Genomic DNA, 24,761 nt, shown 5'->3' with positions numbered 1-24,761 from the left:
AGAAGGTAGGACCATTTGAATTGTATATTTTCAAAATCTGCCGGTCGTTTTCCAAATCACATACCCCACCTTTAACAGTATTGCAAGAAGACTCAAAATGCATTAGGAACAAAAATATATCTTCATATGTCATTTCACCGCAGGTGATGGTTAGAAATTATTTAACCGATTGCATTCAATGAAGGAAGGATTTATGCCTTTATTATCCTCAAAACAATGTGTGAACTAATGAAACCAGTAACAAGTAAAAATAATTTTAGAATGATAAATTAGTTATGTTTAAATATCCCCATTGTTTATTGTTATTTCCTGCAGCCATGGCATCACAGACCATTGAAGTTGCAGCTCTAGGAAGACCTCTGTTTCCTGGTACGTGTGATTTCACAGTTTATTTGCTTAAATAACAAAAATCTAAAAGGTGTGCATCATACCTGACACCTAGATGATTTTTTTTTTGACTGTAAGGCATTCTCATCAAATGCTGTTGAAGTTAGAAACGTGTATACCAATGTCGAATGTAACTTTAGAGACGGTCCCTAAATTCGTGTTGAACATCCAACGTCAAGCCAACTTTATGCCAGTGTAACCCCCCTTCACCCGGGTCCCACTCGACCCGCTCCGAGCGGGCCTCGAACCCGGGTCTCCGGCATGAGAGTCAGGCGCTCTAACAAGGAGGCTAAAGACTGCAGCCTCTAGCATCTGTCGCCAGAGCGTCTATTGAGATCAGAGGAGTGAGGTTTACTCGCACAGCAACTACTAGCTGGCCTCCGTTACACTCACCCCCCTAAACCTCACTCCCATCCGGGACACGGCACCAATGTAACCCCCCTTCACCCGGGTCCCACTCGACCCGCTCCGAGCGGGCCTCGAACCCGGGTCTCCGGCATGAGAGTCAGGCACTCTAACAAGGAGGCTAAAGACTGCAGCCTCTAGCATCTGTCGCCAGAGCAGAGTTTACTCGCACAGCAACTACTAGCTGGCCTCCGTTACACCAGTCACATCAGATTCTCTATGGTTCCGTTGTGATCTTTGTTTGAAACTATTTGTGCTGTTGAAATAGATCAAAAACAGTTTATCACTGTATGATGAATGAATCTCCTACGTACACCGCACGCACATCTCTGCTTTGTTGTTTATGATGAGAGTGCAGATTTCAGTGAATGAGAGTGTGTTCTGAACAAAACTCCGGTGATTCAGAAATTACTAATCTGAACACCTATGATTATTAGACATTGTATTCATAAACTCAACAGAAGCCTCAGATGTGTGTTTGTCAGAATGTGTACACTCTTCCTGGAACAACGCGCTAAAAAAGGGCAACTAAACCCAATTAATTCACAAGAATTTAATAAAATAGTGTTCTCATGTTATGTAATATGACAGTTCCAATCAAAGTTATTATTATATGGAAGAAAAATAATACCAAATGTTTTTGAAACAAAAAAGCCTGTTGAATTGCACTACTTGAAAACAATAGGCATAGTACCCTGCTTGCATTTTAATGCATTGTATTTTTAGGGCTTGCATTTTCATGGGCTGAAATTCAGCATGGTTGAATATTTAAGCTGTGACTATTTCAATTCAAAACATTTCAAACACATTTTCATTATTAAAAATTCAATAATCCATATTCACCTTTCATATTTGACTTCCAAAATATTCAAACTGTTTAAAAATACAACCTATAATTATATTCAACTGGCCATTTTGCTTTGCAAATCCGCTTCCACAAATTCAGTGGTTCAAATTCGACAGTAAATTCAACATTATCCGCGTTTCCACTGTCGGGCCAGAAGCAGGCGCGCTAGTGCGTGCCAGGGCCAGTCGTGTTTCCCCTGTCACTTCCGGGGCTTGATCGGGCCTCGTCGGGGCTTCCTCAGGGCCAATGGGCAGGGTTTCTGGACCGCTGAATACCTTGGCCCAAAGCGGGCGAGCTCGGGCTAGAGGAGTTACGAACAGAGACGGAGTTTATCTGAGTCTGGAGACGGCTGCGCTGGATGATTCTGTCAGCATGAAAGACTTCAAATAATTTACCTCAACTCACTTTCATTTTTGAATGCCTTCTGTTTGTGATCCGATGTGGATTCTGATAACCATATAAGGTAGAAATATTTATACGCGATGCAAAAGATATGCACGCTAAATTACCATAGTAAACATAGTAAATATGAACGCTTGAAGAAATCAGACAAATCATAATGGCTATCACAATCATGTTTTTATTTTATCTGTCAGTAGCCTTCGTCTCGTCTCTTTATACTGGACTACCATAAAATAAAGTGCTTTTATTTGAAAAGCTTAAAACAACGGAGGCTTTGTTACAGGCTTTTCAACAACGGACCTGCGCGCTCTGGTTTATGGTTGCTATCAACATTTGGTTTTCAAAATCCGGGAGATTTGTGCGGTGGGGGGGGTTGGGGGTTGTTTAGGCTCATGCTGTAAGAGGTAGGCTCATGCTGTTAAGTATACTTAATTTATTAATATTTCTTTATATTTTTTATTCGTAAATATTGGAACATAATAACTTGTAATAAGGGATAGAAATTATGTTGCCCAATCTCAATGGTAAAGTGTTGCACAGCAACATTGCCCAAAAAGTCCCCTGCCATCATGTCTATCGGCTCGCTTTCGGGTTAAACTTTCCACGACTTCGCAACTGGGTTATAGGTTGCCAGGTTGAGGTGACAAACGGGTTGAAATTGTAAATGGTCTGTGGATTGTGTGAATATAATGCATTTAATACAATCTGGCAAGTGGTCAACATTAGACAAACATATTGGTCCGATTATTCATAAAGGAGTTTGGGCCATGCAAATTACGGGAGTTTCCCGGGAAAAATAACAAACCGGGAGGGGTCCGGGAGATAGGGCTAAAAAACGGGAGAAACCAGGGAAAAACGGGAGTGTTGACAGGTATGCCACAAGGTGACACTGTTTTCAAAACTCCTGATGCTCAGAATCTTGTACCGGAACAATTGTGTCAAAAGTGTCAAAGCTTCAAAGAGTTATTATTTCTCCATCCCTTCTGCAAGTTCTGCCGTTTGGGGAAGACAACTGGTGCTTCCACCCCTTGTAAAGCAGTGCCGTTCTCACTTAATTTATTGTTGCTAAGTAACAGAGATTTTGTGCGCAGTGGAGAACATTGTGAACATTAAGGGCTTTCGCATCGGAGGAACCTCTTCATAGTTCCTAGAACTATTGGCGAAAGTACCCGGAGTTTGGCGTGTTCGCACCGCATGAACTAGGAACTATTTTAGTTCTATTTCTACTCTTTTGGAGGAACTAATTTACCCCTACTTCAGAGTCGGTCTAAACCAGCGCTATAGGAACTACAGTGACGTTAGTGTTTGCTGATTGGCCAAACGCACGTGAAACACCAGCACCCGCCATTTTTAAAAAAGTTCTGTAAACGCACAGATTATAGCTTATATATTTACTCCACAAACTAAATCTACGAACATGGAAAACAGTTCCACAGAATCCACAGAACGCAGTTCCAATAAAAGTCTGGCTCTATCCTCTTTCTCTACTGGATACAAAAGCTGCTCAGTTGGAGAGAGAAATCACCACAAATCTGGTTTCCAACACAGAAGATATAATAGAGCGGCTGGGAGAAGTAGACAGGACATGCAACGACCTGTCTAGAAAAACACTAGTAAATGTTTTCAAAGACATCAAAGAGAGGCTCTGTTTATTTCAGGGCTCTCTTAACATTTACAAAACAGTGAGAAAGCAGTGGCCAAGGTCTTGCCTGCTATTCGAGGAGGAGAGATGGAGCAAAATTCACTGGAAGACATCTTGAAGATCCACTACAGCTCCCCTTTCAATGCTGACATGCTTAAATGATGTTTTATTAACAAAGTTCGGGAGAAGCACGTTCAGATAATTAACACGGGTGGAGAGCACTCAACAAATGATGTTTCATTAACAAGTTCGGGAGAAGCACGTTCAGATAATTAACACGGGTGGAGAGCACTCAACAATCATGATTAAAATGTGTGTGTATATATAGACTCAGCAGTCTCACCTCATTTCTCTGACAGTTTAGCAGCATAGCTACTAGTTCTGGTTCTCAGCCGCAACCATGTCCCAACAATCAAGCTCTTCCGACGAAGGATTAACCATCGACACGGATGCGCCCTCCCATTCCGCCGGCTCCTCAACCTTTCACCCTACGCCGGACGTTGCACCAGAGCCCCAGGCTTCTTCACGCGGCCGTACACCGGCCCGATCAGCCCCACGCTCACCAAGACGTCGAGGCCACTCTTCACCGCCCCCGGCGAGGATTCCACCTTCCTCCCCGGCCTCCTCATACAGCTCGGCCGTCCCGACGATTCCACCAATCGGGAAATGGACCGTGGCTGGTTTGAGGCAAGCACTGGGCAATTCAGAAGTACAGGCTTCGCGGAAGATGAACAAAGCGGAGCTGTACGATCTGTACGTGACTTTAACGGAGTCAGCTAACCACTCCCAAAAGTCTCACAGTCAGAGCAAAGCCCGCAGGGCCCAAAAATCACCAGCCCAGCCTCCACTGTCATCCTCCCGCACTAGATCTGGCTCGATTCGCCCACCGAGTCGCAGGCCTTCAGCGAGCCTGTGCCGCGCCCCAGATTCGGCCTTTACAGGCCAACTCCCACCCATTGACGAGGCCCAGCCCTCCATCACGGCTCCCGCCGTAACAGAGCCGCATGCAGCCGGTCTCAGCGGATTTTCCACAGCCTCTCAGGTTTCCATTCTCACGCTGCTTTTAACCCTTTTTCTTTCCAGTGGCCTCCAGCTCAGCAGCAGACGCTAGCGCGAGGCTACCGCCGCTAGCTTCACTAACCCACTCCTCTCAACAGTTTCACCCAACAGGTTTCAACCCCGCCCACATCCAGTGGCCTGCAGCTCCAGCGGCTGAGATGAGTGCGAGCCCGCCTCAGCTTGCTCCGCAAGCCCACTCTTCTTTCTACCACCCTTCCTATCCTTTTCATCCTACAACTAACTTTCCTTTTCAAGCCCCAGCGGGTAATCCAACAGTGAGGCCACCGCCAACACTCTCAGCCCCGGCTCATACCCTTCTCAGCTCTCTCATTCAACCCAAGTCTGTACATTCTCTTTTCACAGCATATCCGATGCCCGTCCCGTCCAATGCCATCGCCATGGAACCACCACCAGTCTCCCAAAGTATCAGTGCACAGATTCTTTCAGAAATTCAGGATGCTGGCTCCAGAGGCGGACCAATTCCCAACTCCAGTACCTCGCTATTCGGAGCTGATATTCCCGTAACCCACCCACTAAAACCCCTCCTCGACGCATCGCTCGACACCATACTCCAAGCAGTTTCTCCCAGGACCCTCCAATCCTACTTAACGGCTTGGAGATGCTTTAAAACATTCCACGGCTCTTATAGCATGTCATTCCCTGATTTTTCTCTCCTTTCTATCACCTCATTTATTTCCTACCTTAACAGTGTTAAGGGCCTGCAAGTTGGGTCTATCAAAGGTTACTTGAGCGGCATACAGTTCTTTCATAAACTGATGTACGGCGCTCCCTCCCCTGAGATAAATAATCCACAAACTGTCTTGCTGATCAAAGGGATCCAAAGATCCCAGCCCACCCATCTCGACACCAGACAACCCATTACGCTAGATATTCTCACCAAATGTATTCATACCCTCCGCTCAAGCTACCAGCCCCTCAACACCGTTCGCACACTTGACGCCATGTTCACCCTAGCTTTCTTTGGTTTTCTTAGATGCTCGGAACTCGCTATCACCTCCAAATTCGACCCAAAAATCCACCCCACCATTTCAGACTTGTCAGTACTAGATGGTGAAACAATCTCATACTTGATCAAGCAAAGTAAGACTGACCAAACCAAAAAAGGTCATTACATCTCCATTTTTAACCTCCCGTCGCCAATCCAACCATGCCAGTCAATTCTGGCATACATGCAATGGAGAAGCTCCCAAGCTAATTCTCCTTTTGAACCCCTGTTCACCGACGAATCCAATAAACCAGCGACACGCTTCTGGTTCCAGAAACACCTCAAATCCGTTCTCCAACAGTCAGGCGTTCCACCAAAGGATTTTTCAAGCCACTCCTTCCGTATCGGGGCAGCAACTTCAGCGGCTCAAAAAGGCCTCTCCCAACAGCAGATCCAAACTCTCGGGAGATGGTCCTCAGACGCTTTCCGAACCTATATCAGGACCAACCGGTTCCATATTAAAAAAGCCCACCAAACCCTCATTGGATTAAAAAAAAAAAAAAAAAAATTCTCTTTCGTCCAGCGACGCAGTGTGAGAATCTCTCGGTCAAGTACCCACTTTCTCTTTTCCTGTTTTCTCTTTCTGCCCAGCAGGCTTTGGTCCCAGCGGACGCAGTGAGAACTCCTCCGGTAGAGCACTTATGTTATCTCTTTCGTCCAGCGACGCAGTGTGAGAAAACCTCCCGGATGAGTAATCATTTTTCTCTTTCTAGTTTTCTCTTTCTGCCCAGCAGGCTTCAGTCCCACAGAGGACGCAGCGAGAACTTGTCCGGTAGAGCACTTATGTTTTCTCTTTCGTCCAGCGACGCAGTGTGAGAAAATCTCCCGGATGAGTAATAATTTTTCTCTTTCTAGTTTCCTCTTCTGGCCAGCAGGCTCTAGTCCCACAGCGGACGCAGTGAGAACTTGTCCGGTAGAGCACTTACGTTTTCTCTTTCGTCCAGCGACGCAGTGTGACAAAATCTCCCGGATGAGTAATCATTTTACTCTTTCTAGTTTTCTCTTTCTGCCCAGCAGGCTTTGGTCCCAGCGAACGAAGTGAGAACTCCTCCGGTAGAGCACTTATGTTATCTCTTTCGTCCAGCGACGCAGTGTGAGAAAACCTCCCGGATGAGTAATCATTTTTCTCTTTCTAGTTTTCTCTTTCTGCCCAGCAGGCTTCAGTCCCACAGAGGACGCAGCGAGAACTTGTCCGGTAGAGCACTTATGTTTTCTCTTTCGTCCAGCGACGCAGTGTGAGAAAATCTCCCGGATGAGTAATAATTTTTCTCTTTCTAGTTTCCTCTTCTGGCCAGCAGGCTCTAGTCCCACAGCGGACGCAGTGAGAACTTGTCCGGTAGAGCACTTACGTTTTCTCTTTCGTCCAGCGACGCAGTGTGACAAAATCTCCCGGATGAGTAATCATTTTTCTCTTTCCAGTTTCCTCTTTCTGGCCAGCAGGCTTCAGTCCCACAGCGGACGCAGTGAGAACTTGTCCGGTAGAGCACTTACGTTTTCTCTTTCGTCCAGCGACGCAGTGTGAGAAAATCTCCCGGATGAGTAATCATTTTTCTCTTTCTAGTTTTCTCTTTCTGCCCAGCAGGCTTCAGTCCCACAGAGGACGCAGCGAGAACTTGTCCGGTAGAGCACTTATGTTTTCTCTTTCGTCCAGCGACGCAGTGTGAGAAAATCTCCCGGATGAGTAATAATTTTTCTCTTTCTAGTTTCCTCTTCTGGCCAGCAGGCTCTAGTCCCACAGCGGACGCAGTGAGAACTTGTCCGGTAGAGCACTTACGTTTTCTCTTTCGTCCAGCGACGCAGTGTGACAAAATCTCCCGGATGAGTAATCATTTTTCTCTTTCCAGTTTCCTCTTTCTGGCCAGCAGGCTTCAGTCCCACAGCGGACGCAGTGAGAACTTGTCCGGTAGAGCACTTACGTTTTCTCTTTCGTCCAGCGACGCAGTGTGAGAAAATCTCCCGGTTGAGTACTCATTTTCCTCTTTCCCGCTTCCTCTTTTCCAGCAAGGCCACTCGACAAGCTACACGGGCCTTTCGGTCTATCGTCCGTGATTTGCGCGAACAGCTCCCACCAAGAAGGCACAACTCTCCTAAATTTGCCATTACAATTGCTCCCTATCCTCAGGTCAGCTGGGCCCGTCAGTCCAGCGCAGTGAGCCGCCACCACGGGCCCTCCCGGCCAAGCGCCCAGACCCTTTCACGAGACGCCAGCTCGCCAAACTCGGCACTCATTTGGGGGGTCTTTAGTCCGGCGGCTGTCCTCTGATCTCTAGCTTTTTGGGGGAGTACTCTGGGTTCGGGCCAAATTCCGAGCTCGGAGCCCTCCCCCCGGACAGCACGCCAAATACACATTATACTTTATTTTCTTTAATTGTATGTAAGTGTGAACTCGTGAAATGATGTTTTATTAACAAAGTTCGGGAGAAGCACGTTCAGATAATTAACACGGGTGGAGAGCACTCAACAAATGATGTTTCATTAACAAGTTCGGGAGAAGCACGTTCAGATAATTAACACGGGTGGAGAGCACTCAACAATCATGATTAAAATGTGTGTGTATATATAGACTCAGCAGTCTCACCTCATTTCTCTGACAGTTTAGCAGCATCCCTCCACCACCCCTTCTCCACTCTTCTAGTCCTAAACCACTTTACATACAGGGGGGAGTACTCTGGGTTCGGGCCAAATTCCGAGCTCGGAGCCCTCCCCCCGGACAGCACGCCAAATACGCATTATACTTTATTTTCTTTAATTGTATGTAAGTGTGAACTCGTGAACCAGTGGTTAGATCATGCAACGGCAGAACTTAACCTCTTGAGTTCTCACACCGAGATACTGAAGGGAATCAATACTGAAGACTCAAACCGTCTCAACACCATCCTCTTTAATCCTAATATTGATGTTGTGGTGTGCTTGACCTTCACATCTCTGAAGTATGAAGACCCGTATCTTTCAACCCTGAAGAACTTTCTGGAATCTGATGAGTTTAAAGAGCTAGATGTGGGAATGAAACTGCAGTCTAGCATGTTAGTATCAGAAGACTGGCTCAACAATCCTGATGTCATCTCAAAGATGAGAGAAAACTTATCTCTTTTCAGAAGTTTTTCAGAGGCTAATAAAGATGAAAAGAGATATCGACTCCCCCACCAGAAGTGAAGAAGGTCCTGGAGCGCAGTGTGTTACTGAAACTGCAGAAGTCCCCGACTGGAGAAACTGTGCAGTACAGATTGGAGTACCAGCAGGAGAAAGCAGATTCTGGCGCTGAGGAACAGTGGATGATGAAGACTGAATATACACACAATATACACATAATATACACACATGCATGTATATTTTTAAGAAATATTTGCATGTTTATACTGTATATATATTTATACATAATTTATATGATATATTAATATACATTTTTCTTAAATATATACATACATGTGTGTGTATTTATATATACAAAATAATTATACACAGTACACACACACATGTATTATGTAAAAACAAACTTTTATTTTGGATGTGATTAATCATGTTTAATCATTGCCCAGCACTTATATATATATAACTAAATAGTTTACTTTTAGTTTGACTTATTATTCTTCTCCCAGTTCACCGGCCACTTACTTTCATGTCTTTCGGGAGAAGTGGATGAGTTTGCGTATTGTAAATCCGACAACTGAAGAGAAAACTATTTCATGACGGCGCCGTTCACCCGTTATCATCTAACATAATCATTATAAAAGTGTTTAAAAGACCAAATACAATCACTAAGACATCTTTGAGAATCGGAATATCAGATTTCACAATAAGAAGACAATTGTTCAAAAGGCAAGTAGGGTCTACCAAAGTGTAGACAATTTTTGTTACGCAGTTTAAAGTAAAATAAATATATATTTTTAAATGTCTCACTTAATTATATTCAATATTACTGTAGTGCAATTCAGAGTAAAATGTTATGCAATGTTGGGGTGTGTGGGGCCTGAGATCCTGACTTTGCTTGGGGCCCCAAAATGGTGAACCGGCTCCTGATGATAATCACACTCTTCATGTCTGTTGATTTCCACAGATGTTCCCAAGACCAGGAGCGAGTTCCTTCAATGTAAGTCAGAAAACAAGCAGAGAAACTCTTGAGTGTGTTCATGTTCTTCCTGTAGGTGAAAGAAAACAGGACAGAAGAGTTTTAGAGTCGATCCTGTAAATTAGTGTTTCTCAACGGGGGGCGTTCATGAGTTTAAACCAGAGATCCAGGCAAGACAAGATTAAACATGTAATTACTTGCAAAAACATTTCCCTACAACATTCTAAAATCTGCCGGTTTAATGCGACATGTAAGCTATGTATCGTTTCTTTTGCAACGACTCTATTATTTCTCCAGTCATAGACCAGCGCTCAAGCACTGACAACAATCCAGCACTGACAAGAATCACGCAGCGGAGGAAGACATTAAAACTATTGACTTAAATTTTCAAACATTTTCAATAAATCATGTTCCCATTCACTCCAGCGACGACTTTTTTAATTAATTAAACTAAATTCTATTTATAAGGTAAAACTTTTACATTTTTAGGCATTAACCAATGCCAATGCCAAAATGTTTTCTTTGTTCATCAAGTGATTTACTGGTCAGGCATTAGACTGTAGAGACTGTAAGGAGAAAATGACAATTTGATGGATAATTTTAATATATTCTGTAATCACATTTTGGTAATGTATTAATTCCACCGTCACATCTGAGCGCAAAACACTGCTTGGATAATTTCAAGATATTTAGAAATAATTAATAATTCAATAAAATTATTATTTCCATTACACGAGAGTAGATGTTAAAACTTCATTAGCTTTCGCCAAGATAAGCACCAACTAAGACGTAGCTTTACAGTAACCTATGCTTCTCCATCCATTTATGCTTCTTTCCATCTGGTGACGTGAATCTCCTTCGGTCTGGTGTTAATAGCTGCAGTGTATTTGCACACACAACGGCTGCAACCACAGTGCGGTCCCCTCATGACAACCCTCTGGATTGAGCAGAGTAGGGGACATCTCTAGGGTCTTCAAGTGGGCACCTTCCGTCCTCAGTCCACTCCACGACACCTCAAGAGGGCTCGACGGTGACTCTGGCGTCCCAGAGCCCCCCCCCCCCCCCCCCCTCCGTCCCCCACACAACTCAGCCCAGCTTACTGACCTTAACATCCCTCCTGCTGCTGAGACCCAACCACAATCTCACAATCTCTCCACAACCCGACCATACGCGCCAACCCGTTTGATAAGGCTGTCGAGCCCCACTGCGGACGTTAAAGCGGTCATTGGCAACGGTTCCGTATGGCATACTACCGCAAAACACAATATCTGTTCAAACACCAATCCTCATTCACGCAAAATACACAGGAACGTAATAACTGTAATTACTATGCAAACTATACAAATAAACCAACAGACTCTTCAAGTTCTTCAAGAATTCTACGAAACCGTAGCATGGCGGCCTGTACACAGCCAGCTAGAATCTTAGAATCCGACGTCTCTGAGGAACCGGGTTGTAGTGTGCCACAAATCCTCGACAACATATAATTGTTCCGAAATTGCTATAAATCAACACACATAAACACACTCACACACTGTCGTTCTCTCTCTCACACACACACACACACACACACACACACACACACACACACACACACACACACACACACACACACACACACACACACACACACACACACACACACACACACACACACACACTCTCTCACACACATGCACTCTCACACACACACACACACACACACACACACTAACTGATGTGTTTTCTCTCCATCAGATTCCCATCAGCTCACTCTGGATCTGAACACAGTGAATAAATACATCCGTCTGTCTGAGGAGAACAGAGTGATTACTTGCACTTTCCGAAAGTTTCAGCTGTATCCTGATCATCCAGACAGATTTGATGATGTATGTCAGGTGTTGTGTAAAGAGAGTGTGTGTGGACGCTCTTACTGGGAGATTGAGTGGAGTGGAGAATATGGTGTGTTAATAGCAGTGTCATATAAGAGCATCAGCAGGAAGGGAGACAGTGATGAGAGTCGGTTTGGATCTAATGATCAGTCCTGGAGTTTGTGCTGCTCTTCCTCCACTTACTCATTCATACAAAATGGCATAGAGACTAATCTCCCTGTAAAGTCCATCGGCAGTAGAGTAGGAGTGTATGTGGATCACAGTGCAGGAACTCTGTCCTTCTACAGCGTCGACAGAGACACAATGAGCCTCATACACACAGTCCAGACCACATTCACTCAGCCGCTCTATCCTGGGTTTGGGTTTGCGTTTTTTATTGGATCAGTGAAACTGTGTTGATGAATGAGAATAGACTGTAGAGAGCTTCTACCCATAATGCTTTGAGCTGCATGATAAATCAGTAACACTGAGATGTTATAGAGTCTCTTATTGTCTCTTCATTTCATTAATACTTCAGTAAAATAACATGTCAGAATAAATGTGTGTAATGAATCCTCATACACACAGAAAGATCAGTGTGTGTTTGTGAGTCACGATGAGTGACGATGTGTATCTGTGCTTTTCTCAAACTATATTCAGTTCTTATTGTACTGTCACATAAATAATTTTATTATTACTATCAAAATTACCTTTCAATGAAATGTATCATTCAATTAAACATGTTATTTGTTGTAAAATTGATGAATGTCAATTTTTCAATAAATGTGAAATATATAAACCCAAATAATCTGATCATACTGTAAACACTTGATCAATTATTGTAATATAATCCAGTTTACTTTAAATAAACCTCCTGAACAGAACTGCATTTACAGACCTGGGGCCTCATGTACAAAGACTTGCCTTGAATTCATTGGTCACTAAAGAGATCTTGCTGAAGTAAAGAAAAGAAAGAGACTAACACTCATGAACGTATGAACGGTTATTTTATTAATAAAATAGGGGGTGGGTGGGTGGGGGGGGGGTGTCTGTGGACACTGGATAGTTCATTCATGGCACAATGTTTCTTCCTGGTTTCCACGTCAGTGCCGTTTGATCCGTTAATAACGGAGAAATGTGAATGTTTCTCACTAGATCTCGCAGGAGTCGCAGCGATGTTATTACTTCTGTGGCAAATTCATATGCGTCCTTTACTGGATCTCTTATTAGCGCTGTGTAGTAACAGTGTCGCTTAATCAAGATCGGCTCGCGCTGCTCTGGTCCAAACTGATAAACGGTCCGTCAACCACACAATAACGAGCAGTTTCGTTCCGCTTGCATTACGTTTGCCATTTAATGTTGGGCAATGTTGTGGTGGCTCCAGCGGATTATGAGCGCGCTTACATTTGAAATAACAAAATTTTGGTCGGCGGGAAAAATGGCCTACACCCCCAGTTTTCAGTTTTCTTTTCCTACTGAACTGTTAAGCAGAGCTGAATTTGCGGAAGAAGGATCTCGCGAACGAACAGTGAACTGGAACTGAGAACTGGTAAAATCTCAAATCACATTGAGATGACTGAGCATTGAACTAATTTGAGTGTGAATTTATTTTCTTTATTGTTGTTGTTCTGTTTCAAATCCCATTGTGATTATTTCTTTTGATTTAATGATTAAGTGTTTTATCTTTTCTATTTCTGGAAAACGAGAATTGAAAACAAGGAGTAATTTAAAAGGTTAAAGTTGGAAGAACTATACTTAAATCAAATTAAGGGAGAAAAGGATTCTTTATATTAAATAGGTCAATTAGGAATAACTTGAATAAATAAGAAAATAATTTCTCAATAATCTCATAATCATATTAATTTAAAAGTTAATCAGGTGCAATTAGATTTAAACTGAATAGGGAGCATACATTTATAATAGATAAAAGGAAAAAAGAAAGGGGTTATACTTAGATTTTTGTAACAAGACTTTATTAATTTCTGGTTTATTTTCTTATATGTGATGTGGTGATAATTTGATTTCATTGTCTTCTACATACTTTCTTTTATTTTATTCACTTGTTATTCCTCTAAATATATCTTCCCTTTTCCAACGCAACCAGTGTTGTCACTGTACTCTTCTTGTTGCTGACACAGTCTCTTGAGCGAATTTTAGTCTTCTCCTCACTGGTCCATATATCGAAGCAGTGCCTTCCTTCACGCTCCTCTGTATCTCTTACTGATGAGAGTGAGGGTTGTACTCTTGCCACGAAACGGGTTACATCATACTAAAACATTGCGTACGGACAAAGCTGTAAATGTGCGTACGCACAAAAACAGATGTATGAATCTCTGCGTACGAAGGATCCCACGCATATTCTCTTTGTACATCCCAATTAACGTAAAAAAGAGCGCACATGCACGAGCACAACGCCCCACCCAGTCTCCTCCCTTAATTAAATACATTTAAATATGGTTGTCGCGCTAACCCGGTGAAGGTGTGGCTGTCTACCGTGTACCCGTCATTTCCTTCTGCATTCAGCTTCCCTTGCGCGCACTCTGCACGGCAGCCCGCACGTAGACGTGCGCGCCTTAGTGCGCGATCGACCAGGTGAATTGAATTGGGGAAATCAGAAGCTCGTGCCCAGTTCAATCAGTGGATTTCAAATACGCGCATCAGTCATTTGACTGGTATGCGACGGACTAAGAGGACGGCAGAGGCACAAACGCATTCACTGTGAGGAACAAAGACTTTTGATTGTGACGGGCTATCGGTATGCTCACATGGACTCTATTCACATGGACTCTTTTTTGGTATTTAATGTGCTAAATGTCACGGGTAAAGTAATTGTTATTGCATGGCTTAAAGGGATAGTTCACCCAAAAATGAAAATTCTGTCAGTATTTACTCATCCTCATGTTGTTCAACCCCGTAAGACCTTCGTTCATCTTCGGAACACAAATTAAGATATTTGTGATTAAATCTGAGAGCTGGATCACTCCTCCATAGGCTTCTAAGGGATTGAAACTTGCCAGCCCCGAAAAGTCATTAAAGACATCGTTAAAATAGTCCAATTGACTACAGTGACTCAATCTTAAGTTTATCAAGCGACGAGAATACTTTTTGTGCGCAAAAACAAACAAAAATAACGACTTTATTTCAACTATTCATTTCCTTCTTTGTGGGCTCGAGTCAGTTAACTTAGTGTAATAGCGTAGAGTTACGTCACACGTAGGCTCACTATTGGCCGACGCTGGTCATGTGTGTGATGCGTGTGACGTACAACACAGAAGCGCTGCGCTGTTACACTAGTGAACTCACTCGACGCCCACAGAGAAGGAAATGAATAGTTGAAATAAAGTCATTATTTTAGTTTTTTTTGCGCACATAAAGTATTCTCACGCTTGATAAACTTAAGATTGAGCCACTGTAGTCACTTGGACTATTTTAACAATGTCTGTAATAACTTTTCGGGGCCTGCAAGTTCAATCCCTGAAGAAGCCTATGGAGGAGTGATCCAGCTCTCAGATTTAATCACAAATATCTTAATTTGTGTTCTGAAGATGAATGAAGGTCTTACGGGGTTGAAGAACATGAGGGAGAGTAAATACTGACAGGATTTACATTTTTGGGTGAACTATCCCTTTAAAGAGATACTAAACTGATAAGAGCAAAATGCTTAAATTGGTATAGTTAAAAATAAATAGGAATATGGAAAATCTAGTAAGATGCAGGGTAAAGAACCAAGTTATTTTGTGTAAACAACTAGAGTTTGGTTTATCCTTGTTTAGTTGTGCATTATTTACGTGTGTGTGTGTGTGATTTGGCATTTAATTGGTTAAATGCTTATCTTGAGCTGTGGTTCTTGTAAAATTTATTTTTTCTTTCCGGTGTTGGGAAAGTACCAGTTTATTCAATTATGCTTTTTTGTCTTTTTATTTTTATTTAAAGGTTTTGCGCCTGTTACTCCTGACCCTGTTACACTGGTCAAAATAAATATTTTTCTGAGTGAAATCCGAAGTCTGGTCCTTTTCAAGTGTGGGCACCTCACAGTTAGAAAACACTTGACAATGGTAATGAGTCCACTTTGGCAAAAGAAAGGAGTAAGAAAATGGCTAAAGCAAGCGGCAAGAAGCGAAACTTTACAGAAAGTGAATCGGAGGTGCTACTATCGGAGGTAGAAACGAGAAAAAAAAAATTGGAACTTTGTCCTCTGGAATTAATAACAAAAGGAAAAAATATGAGTGGGAGAGTTTGGCTGATGTCGTCAATGCGGTGGGATCTGAAAGTCGCACTGTAAATGACCTTAAAAAGAAATGGTCTTTTTAAGAACTCGCTTCTACTGGAAAAATAAAACGCCAAGGATAAAACTCACTACACTTCAAAAAAGTAAGGTTCAAGGAGGACTAGAAGCACCAAATTTCCAATATTACTCAATGGCTAACCAACTGCAATACATATACAAATGGATTCGCCCCACCCAATCTGATATTGTATGGCTAGATATAGAACAATCATTATGCAAAGAATTAAATATAGCTGACATACCATTCCTCACCAAATCAATTAAACAACACACATGTTTTAAGGCAGTAACTATAGCCACCACTCTGACAGCCTGGTGGAAATTTCACCAAATCACTAATTCTACATTAGCTCCATCTAACCTCACCCCACTGTGGAACAACCGTGACTTTATAAGCAATAAAAAAACATTGAACTTTCACACATGGGCGGAAAAGGGTATCACCCACATTAAGCATATTTTCAAATCTAACACATTTAGACCATTTCCGGAACTGGCCCAGGAGTATGGCATCGGGAACAACGAATTTTTAAAATACCTACAACTCAAATCTTCTGTTCTGACAAAAATAAACATCAGAGACACAAATTTAGAATCTCCACCGGCAATATCAGACTTGGTCAACATTTCCTCTCCAAAGAAACTTCTCTCTAAAATATACAAAATGATCTCAAATCAACTTCAGACCATATACTTACCAACAATAAAATGGGAAAACGATCTATCAATAGCCCCTGATGCCAACTTCTGGACCCAAATCTGTAAAAACATCTATCACATGTCCAAAAATTCGAATCTTCAGTTAATACAATACAAAATACTTCACAGAACGCATTACACGGGCAATAGATTAGCTAAAATGGGATTCACATCAGAAATTTGCACACATTGCAATCAAAATTCTACAGATACATACATTCATGCAACCTGGCACTGCACTCCAATCAAACACTTTTGGGAAGAGGTCACACAGGCACTATCAACTATAGTTGGCTGCCACATCCCAATGTCGCCTTCCCTTTGCTTGCTGGGGGACCTCACAATAATCACTGATAAAACCATAAACTCTAAAATACTCCTCACAGCTCTAGCCATCGCCAAGAAAACTATCCTCATGAACTGGAAAACCAGAAATAAATTACACATTAACATCTGGAAAAATCTTATAACAGACTTCATGGCAATGGAACTCGCATCTCCCCTTCATAATAACACATCTGAAACTGATCCCTGCCGTCCAACACTTTCTGACCTCTTACAGCTATGAATCCTTTCTCTGTTTTCAACTCTGACTTCTCTCACCTTCTTACTCAACCCACGAATATTCATATTAGTTGTTTAAACTTGTTTCTGTCATCATTGTCATTGCTATCTTTACTGTTACTGTTATGATTACTAATTTCACTTTTTTTTTTTTTTTTTTTTTTTTTTTTTTTTTCATTGTTGTAACTACTGTTGTTGCTGTTTTTTGCTCTTACCGTTATGATCACCACTGCCATCATCATTGTCATTTATTATTATTATTAATATTATTATTATTATTATCATCATCAATATTGCCATTGTCAATGCTGTTTTAGAATTAGATATCATTGTCATCACTAGTGCAATAACTTCCCCCTTATCTCTTCATGGGTTTTTAATGCACCACAACATAGAATAAAAAAAAAAAAAAAAAAAAAAAAAAAAAAAAAAAAAAGGATTAAGGATATATGGAAAAACCTCACAAACACCAAGGCAGGCTAGACAGGCGAGAAGTGGTTTCAACGGGACAGCATCTCTGTCCCAATTTGAGACACTCTCGCACTGTACTCCCTATTTTAATGCACCTTAGACATTGCACATAACACACATAACACAAAAAAAAAAAATTTAAAAATTAAAAAAAAAAAATAGGAAAAGATATGGACTGATGAGATGAGGGGGAAGGTTATATTATATTATCTTATATTATATTATCTTATTATGTCGTATTTTATGCAGGATTGACAATGGCAATTATTACATAGGAGGAAGGATGGAAGTAAAAAATCTACCAACACAATATTGGCAATATGGTGGTAGTGGGAAGTGGGATGGTGATGGTAATAACAATGGTAATACATAATAAACGGTTACTTTGTTTACGCATACACACACATACACATAACCACACTCACACCCGCACACATACACACTTAAACACTTAAATCACTCTTGTCACTGCTGGAAGTATGGATTTACAAGATTGCTCACTACTGCACTATGTTGGTTTGTTTGTATGTATGCCTGATTGTTAAATAAAAAAAATAAAAAAAAAAATGGTCTGATATAAAGGTGGATGTTAAACGGAGAACTGCTGCGCACCGACAAAGTGTGGGCAGAACCAGGGGCGTTTCCAGCAGTGAAGGACATCCGGGGCTTAGCCCAGACCATTTTATGTAAATACAGGGATCACTCGAAGAGTTTTTTTTTTATTACAGTAACAATTTACTTTCAGTCAAAATACATCTTTAACATTATGCACACACACATACTCTCTCTCTCTCAACACACACAGTCAATATACACTATTCACCTCTTGCTGTCTATCTGGTGTGTCCTTCTATATTTGTTATATTACGCTCTCATCACTTGCTGTTGTCTTTCTCTTTTACCACTTGTTTTGAAATATGTGAAATGTTTGTCGTTGATATTGGAGTTGTCATAAATGGAGCAATATTATCAATAGCCTTGGTGTAATACTGCAGTGCTTTATCAATTTGTTTATGCGTTGGGCTAACGCAAACCATGACCGATTTGGTGTTTACCACTAAACTTTGGGCTATGGTCTAACATAAACCAAATTGACCAATCACCGCAGATAAGCGTCACGCAAAGGAGGGGTTTGGAAAAATGTATCTTTGAACGATTCTTAAGGGAGTCGCTGAGCAAATCAGGTAAAAATAAATGCATATTATAAGACAACAAAAGTGTTTTTTGTCATTGCATGCATGTAAAACTGTTGTTGGGGACTCCCAAAACAATATTAGGAACATTTTAAATGCCATAATAGGGGCCCTTTAATAAATAATTTTTATTTTTTGACATAAATAGTCGATGTATGAAAAAAAATTATGTATGAGATCCTAAGCTAAAGCAATGAATGACTTTAGTCTACGTTCATTGACACACCATGGCATCAAACTGTATATAATTCTCAATGTACATCTGTCAAAAACTTTTCAGATTGGGAGCATTGGTATAAACAATGTTTCACTTTTAACTTTCTCCAAAGTAAAATGACTGATTAATTGTTAAGAAGTATACTTCAAGTTAATTTTATGAAGTATTATTCGTTTAAATGTATTATAAGTGTAAGAGTAGTAAACTTTAAGTACACAACTATACTAGTAGTAGTTTACTATTTTAATACAATTAGTATTTTTTTAGTTTATGAAAGTACACACTGAAATGTACTCTCAGTAAACTACTAGTTTAGTAGTTTATACTGCAAGTATAAGTGAACATAAACTTATACTTGTTATAGTTCACTATTTATGTATTATTTTTGCACTTGCAGTATACTATTATGTTCAAATGTAGATATTATTTTTTATTGAAAAATACCCTTAATCAATGTTTGGGGAACCAGGGAATCATTTTTTAAAAGTGTTACCTTCATCTCAGGATCATGAAACTCTGTGACTTTTCCTGAATAATCTATCTAAACAAGCACAAAAAACTGGGCTTGATTTGGTTGTTCTAAAGGTGTGTAAATTTATATTTACCGTTTAAGGTGTTTGGGGTCAAAATGACCCCACATTGAAAATGAATGGGAAAATGAAAAAAATGACTTTTTTTCATTTTGTTTGTCAAAAAAATAAAAGTAAATCCATTATAAATCTGAACATTTCTACATATAGGCTAAACCAAGGACTGGTCCTAGTAAACCAAGGACTGGTCCTAGAGCATAAATAAAAAGTGGAACGAACTTTCCATCTCACACACACACACACACACACACACACACACACACACACACACACACACACACACACACACACACACACACACACACACACACACACACACACACACACACACACACACACACAAATGTATGTGACTGCAACAGAGAGCATTTTTATAGAAATAGGCAAAAAATCAACTAAACTGGCATAAATCTAAAAAAAATTAAAATCAAGGTCTGGTCCTAGAGCATAAAGACAAAGTGGAACAAACTTTCTATCTCATACACACACACACAAACACACACATGTATGTGACTGCAACAGAGAGCATTTTTATAGAAATTGGCAAAAAATCAAAAATCAACTAAACTGGCATAAATCTGAAAAAAAAAATCACAAATGCAACATGGAACAAGCATGTTCACACACACACACACACACACACACACACACACACACACACACACACACACACACACACACACACACACACACACACACACACACTCACACACACACACACACACACAGAGAGAGAGAGAGAGAGAAAGAGAGGGAAAATGTGACTTGTAATGTTTCTGCAAATGTATGTATAATAATTTGCAAAAGCAGATAATTCAAAATATATCAGACAACGACAACAAATTCTAACTTTGACAAAAATAGATTTTTTATGTATTTCAGAATGTTTAAATATGTATATTCACAAAATATATATCATAAAGTTGTGAGGAGAAGTTGAAGCATCAAGAAAAATTAAGTGAAAAAGAAATGAGTCCCTATATGGACCTCTTATATGTGGTCATTGGACTTTCTGAATAATTTCTAAAGTTTTTCCACAAACCTGCAGATGTCAGTATACTATCCCTAACACATAGAGCAATGTCCAAAAACTATTTAAATTTAATTAAGATCGTCATTTAATTGATTTTTTCTTTAAAAAATAATGTTTATGAGCCAATTTATGGCCTAGTTAAGTAATAGTGCAGTAAATAGGTAAACAACTTCTAAATTTCCACAAAAACACAGCATAAATGTATAGTTGAGAAGTAAATAAAAAAAATGATATATAGTTTTCCATATAAAAAATTATATTTCCTTATGCAATCGCTCTTTAAAAGACCCCAAACACCAAAAACGTTATCCTTTTTGAACACTGATTGGTACTTTAATTTTAAAGACATTTCACTGTCTTCATGCATTGTTTTTTTTATCAACACTTGAATGTTGGTAAGTTTCATAAAGAAAGGCAACATTAAAATTGTAATTTAAAGGACGATAAAATAAAATGATGCAGACAAAATTAAAATGCGGCACACTGCTAATGACTTGCGAGACGCGGGACAACAAAGCTTCACATTCTTCACAGCTTCACAAAATGCGGGACAGGTGGTCCAGGCATCTGCGCGTAACCCTTATCAAGCGGAATGGATTTCCCCTCGGGAAAAACCCTTGGCTCTTAACCACCACTGTAGAGCTCTCATGTATAGCAGGCCAGAAGGTATCACGCTGGACGCTGCTGCCATGAGACCCAACACTCTCTGAAAGTGTCTGACAGTGATGGCTTGGCCTAGCTTTATCCTGGACACTGTGGTCAGGATGGACTCGATCCGAGCAGGAGACAAATGTGCCTGCATCGTGACTGAATCCCACACCACTCCCAGGAACAAGGTTCTCTGGGCTGGTGCCAACACACTTTTCTTTGTGTTGAGTCTCAACCCCAGGCTTTGGATGTGGGTGAGGACGACATCTCGATGCCGAATCGCCAGCTCTCGTGACTGAGCCAGTATCAGCCAGTCGTCGATATAATTGGGCACTCTGATGCCCTCGAGCCTCAGAGGTGCTAGAGCTGCATCCATACATTTGGTAAAGGTGCGAGGGGAGAGAGCTAGGCCGAACGGAAGAACCCGATATTGGTAGGCTTCACCCCCGAAAGCGAACCTCAGGAACTTCCTGTGAGACGGAAGGATGGAGATGTGAAAGTAAGCGTCTTTAGATCTATCGTGACAAACCAATCCTCGGACTGGATTTGACTTACGATGATGGGAATAGTAAGCATCTTGAACCTGAATCTCCTCAGAGATTGGTTCAGATGCCTCAGATCTAAAATGGGACGCAACCCCCCATCCTTCTTTGGAACTATGAAGTACCGGCTGTAGAACCCGGACTCCCTGACTGGTAGGGGAACATGCTCTATGGCCCCTTTTTCCAGCAGCGAGTGAACCTCCTGTTCCAAAACCAGACCCTGCTCTGGGTGAACTGAAGTCCGGACCACCCCGTTGAATCTCGGTGGGCGGACCCGGAACTGCAGTCTGTACCCAGTTTCTACAGTACGCAGGACCCATGGAGAAATATTTGCGAGGTTCTGCCAAGCCTCTGTGAAATTCACCAAGGGAACCAGCCCCTCGGGGCTGGCGTCCAGTGTTTTGTGCAGGATGTTGACGGTGCCCTGAAGCGGAGGACCGGCAGGGGAGAACCGACAACGTCCTACAATGTGCGAACCCGAACACTGGCTGCTTGCAAGCCTTTGGGGCAGGCAGACCAGCGTGAGCTCGCTGGGAGCTAGCGTGTCCCGAAGCGTCAGAGACGGCGGGATACTGACGCCAACTCCCTGAGGGCCCGACGAGAGAGGGGACCTCAGTCGTCCTCTCTCGGGGAGGGCGGCCCTCTGAGGCCTTACAGAAGTTAGGACCTCTTTCCCTTAGCCTTCCTAGACTGAATAACGGTCCTCAGATCCGTCTTCTCAGGAGGCTGAGGGTGTGAGCGTCGACCAGAGTCCCAAGCTCTATGAGGGGGAGCTCTGGCAGCGACACTCGCCTTCTGTGCCTGGCGGTAAGAGGAAGAGGAGGCCTGCTGTGGTTGTTCCCTAGCAGCCGCCCTCCTAGACCTTGAACGGCGAGGGAGATACCGCTTGAAAGCTTCGCCCTGCTTTTTTGCATCCTCAAACCTGTCCACTACAGCATTAACAGCCTCACCAAATAGACCTGAGGCTGAAACGGGTGCATCAAGAAGGAAGGTCCTGTCCTTCTCCTTAATGCCCGACAGGTTGAGCCACAGATGTCTCTCCGTGGTTACCAGAGCTTACATGGATCGACCGATGGCACGGGCCGTCTCCTTGGTAACCCGGAGCGACAAGTCTGTGGCTCTGCGAAGCTCAGCGATATCGTCTGGAGATGGACCCTCGCCTTGGACTGTATCTCTTAAAAGGTCGGCTTGGTACGCCTGCAAGATGGCCATTGTGTGCAGGCTCGCACCAGCTCGACCCGCCGCCATATAAGCCCTGCCCACCAAAGCGGATGTGGTGCGGCAAGGTTTGGAAGGCAACGCCGGTGACTTCAGGGATGATGCAAGGTCAGGTGAAAGGTAGCTGGCTAAAGCTTCCTCAACCCGAGGCATCATCCCATATCCCTTATCTCTAACCCCCACTACATCACTGTAATTCAACATAGGGGGGTGTGGCGAGGGGGGCGTGGTTTTGCGAAGTCTGTAGTGAGAGACGAGTCAGCGAGCTGTGCGGTGAGTAAGTGGGTCAAGTGCAAATGATGAACACCTGTGTCTGATTGCAGTGATTGGCGTGGAGACCGCATATAAGCTGCCGGGAATGAGAGAGGAGTGAGAGAGGCCTGGGACTCGCACGCGACTGCAACAGAGCACACTGGCAAACGGACTGAGTTGTTTCCACGAGAGAAGAGTGTTTGGACATTGCTGTAGAGTTTTACTACGGTGAAGGCGCACGAGCGCACCTTTTTGTTTACTTTATTTTTGTTGCTAAATAAAGTGCGAGTCCCAATTCCGCCGACCCTGTCTTCTTCTTCCTACACCCACGCTGAGTTTCACTACACTGGTGCCGAAACCCGGGAAGAAGACTGCCGCCGCCATGCAGACCCCGCCAGGAACGCCATTTGCGGACCTCATTCAAACGCTCGCGGGTCTTCACAGGGAACAACACCACGCCCTGCTGGCCGTAAAGGAGGAGCAAGACCAGCGGTTCCAAATGCTTCTCCAAGGCCATCAAGAAGACCGCGAGCTGTTCCGGAGCTGGCTCGACCGGGAGATTCGGGCCGTCCCCGATCCAGCTACGGCCTCGGCCCCGCCCCTGCCTCTCAATAAGATGGGACCCCAGGATGATCCGGAGGCATTCCTGGACCTTTTCGAGAGGTCGGCAGAGGCCCGGGGATGGCCCCGAGCGGACTGGCCCATGCGACTCATCCCACTGCTATCGGGAGAGTCGCAGATAGCCACCCACCAACTGCCAGTCCAGAATCTCCTGGTCTATGAAGACCTGAGGCGCGCCATTCTTCAGCGGGTTGGCCGGACCCCTGAACAACATCGCCAGCGGTTCAGGTCCCTGACCCTGGAAGAGTCCGGCCGACCCTTCGTTATGGCGCAACAGCTCCGGGACTCTTGCCGCAGATGGCTGATGGCCGACGGAGGCGACGTCGAGGACGTGATCAACAAGGTGGTACTGGAACAATTCATCTCCAAACTGCCCAAGAAGACCGCCCAGTGGGTCCAGTGCCACCGCCCGACGTCGCTGGACCAGGCCATCCACCTGGCGGAGGATCACATGGTGGCGTGCCCAGGGGTCGGCGAGCCCCTTCCATCTGTCTCTCTCTCTCCCTCTCTCTCTCTCTCGTCCCCTTCTCTCCCCAAACCTGTCCCCCTTCCCAGGTCTCGTGGGGGGCTGATGCCCCGGCCGGCGCCGAGGTGGAAAACGGGGGCTCCGGCGGAGCCTGTCCCCGCATTCAGGGCCCCACCCAGGGGGCTTGTGTCCGTCGACCACTCCGCCCCGATTCCGGCAGCCCTGCGCTCTCCACGCCAATCCCTTGACCCGCTTCCCGCCACTGGGGCGGCGGGGAGGCCTGGGCCGGCCTGTT

General features: G+C 43.1%; 1 pseudogene across 1 annotated transcript; it reads left to right on the top strand.

Annotated features, from left to right (window-relative positions):
- Positions 1-1,885: 1,885 nt before the first annotated feature.
- LOC143718567 (uncharacterized) lies at positions 1,886-12,489 on the top strand (annotated as a pseudogene). Its single transcript, XR_013196442.1, has 10 exons — positions 1,886-2,005; positions 3,424-3,843; positions 4,076-4,696; positions 4,854-5,006; positions 5,106-5,234; positions 7,871-7,984; positions 8,303-8,897; positions 9,671-9,681; positions 9,803-9,835; positions 11,552-12,489. The product of XR_013196442.1 is annotated as an uncharacterized LOC143718567 (transcript).
- The last annotated feature ends 12,272 nt before the right edge of the window (positions 12,490-24,761 follow it).

Source organism: Siphateles boraxobius, unplaced genomic scaffold (genome assembly GCF_051911475.1).
Source record: "Siphateles boraxobius isolate OS27281-9 unplaced genomic scaffold, OSU_SipBor_1 61, whole genome shotgun sequence".
Taxonomy (NCBI): domain Eukaryota; kingdom Metazoa; phylum Chordata; class Actinopteri; order Cypriniformes; family Leuciscidae; genus Siphateles; species Siphateles boraxobius.
Note: the sequence above shows the minus strand (reverse complement) of the source record. Positions and strands in the feature narration are given on the sequence as shown.